We start from the raw sequence: 2,171 nt of genomic DNA, 5'->3' as shown, positions 1-2,171 counted from the left end.
GCCATGCTGTGTTGTTTCCCCGCCCTAATTAGATGGTGACATTTTCAGTTCCTGGCATTGTTATCCGTTGGAATTGAACCCTGTCATTGAGAGCCGAATGAACTTGAGATTGAGGAGGGCCGTTTCCTGTTTCCCAGAAGGAAAGGCGGCCCGGCTCCAGCCTCCAAGGAAAGACAGCGCAGGGGCCATCTGGACGCATGGGACGTGTTTCCACAGCTCCAATTCCCCAGCTAAGTCATTTGCTTTCAAAAAATTATTCTAGGACTCGGGATTTTAGAACATTATCTAGATTACACGTTCCCATCATGAACAATGAAATCTGGAAGAAAAGTATATCTCAGCCTGGTGGGGAGTGTTTGAATGACCCACAAACAATTACTCAGCGCCTAGGAACTTGGCCTTGCCATGATTTTCCGTCAGTCCATGCCCGATCTGTCCCAGTTACTCCCTCTTCTGCTGACTTCTACTCTGTCCTCCCACTGTGGGAGGGAAGATATACCCGTCCATGTCTCCATGGGTTCTCTTCTGCCGAATTCCCTCAGTGAAGAGAACTGAAACTCCCGGTGTGGGCCAGGACGTCCTGGCTCTGCCTGAGCGGTGTCCAGGCCACTCTGAAGTCCATGTCAGACGTGAGGTCGGAGCCTCGGGCTTCTCCGAGGCCTGACGGGTGACTTCCGCTGGGATCCTCGCGTGATTTGTCTGCCATCTTGAACGTGTGGATCCAGGTGGATTTTTCTCAGTCTCTTCCTGTTCTTTGTTTACTGGGTTTGATTTGTTGACGTGAAAGATGACTACATATATGTCCCTCTTGTCTTTTATCAAAATTACCAGAATGTTTATTTTAAATTTTATATTGAGATTTTTAAAAAGGAATCTTTGGTAGGTGGTAAGTGCATGCATAATTGTCTATTAAAGAAAAAGAATGAAGCAAGAAAACTGCTTTTAGGTACTTAAAATATTCATTGATTACACATTCCTCACAGATATCTCAAATTTTATTTCTATTTGCAGTACATAGGGGAAAAAATATCCAAATACCCATTGTTGCTTCTATTGTAAATTCAGGATCTATGATTAGCTACTTTTTCTAATAGTGACTTGATTTGTTGATCGTTACTCTGTGCCTTGTGACGTGGTTAGTAGGAGAGTAGAAGGCCCTATGGACATATGACAGGATATTTCTTGGGCCTAGGGACACGTGACTGAGGATGTGTCTGCTTGGGAGGCTCTGGTGAACTGAGGTGGCATGAGTGCCAAACGTGTTAAAGCCCCTGTGTAACAACAGGGGGATTCCCAATGGTGAGAGTCAGAGCCTAACATGAAGCTTCAGGAAAATTCTTTATGTACCTGGTACATCACGTTATTACCTAGGATGTAAAATCCAGTCTTATAGAGAATTTTGTTTATTAGTAACTGTCATATGGAACCAGAATTTCAAGGCTGGAGGAAAATGAGCATTTTGGAATGCACCGTTTCCTAGGATTTAAATTTGACTTATCTTTGGGTCTCAAGTCCTTCCCTAAAAGAATTGGGTGGGACAGAAACTGTCAATTAGGGACAGTTATGGGAATTCAGTTACAGAATTCGATAAGGACTGGGCACTAGATGGAAATGAAAGAACACCAGAAGAAAAGCGAAAAGCAAATAGGCCGCACGTCCACGTCAATTCTGTGCACCAGGATTCCCCCTGACGGCTGCATGATTAATTCAAAGATGTATTGATTTTTTCTTCTCTGCTCTAGCCTGCTGATCTGCTTTTGTTGAAGTGTTTGTGTGGATCAAACCGATCTGACAGTCAAAAAGTGTGCTATCGTATCGGTCCCCGTGGTCTGGAACAAACATTTTATACCGAGTCCTTATCATCAGTAACTGAACAGGAGAGAGATCCATGAACACACTCCCATGCCATGCTGTGAGATGAATTTAGGGACTCCAGCCTACCTCAAAAGCACCTGGAATGATGTGTTTTAACACATGTGCACTTTGTATGTGTCTGTTTATGTATGTGTAAATGTTGGGTTAGACATGTGGCTTTTTTACTCTTAATGACAAATATTAACCAAAATTTATTTAGGCTCTCTGGGATTTGCTTCAAATGAATCCAGTGCACGGGGGCAGCGTGCAGCAAGACCTGATCAATGTTTAAAATGGGTGATGGACACATGGGGGTT

This window comes from Myotis lucifugus, unplaced genomic scaffold (assembly GCF_000147115.1).
Source record: "Myotis lucifugus unplaced genomic scaffold, Myoluc2.0 scaffold_571, whole genome shotgun sequence".
Lineage (NCBI taxonomy): Eukaryota > Metazoa > Chordata > Mammalia > Chiroptera > Vespertilionidae > Myotis > Myotis lucifugus.
The sequence above is the reverse complement of the archived record's forward strand: the minus strand, read 5'-3'. Positions refer to the sequence as shown.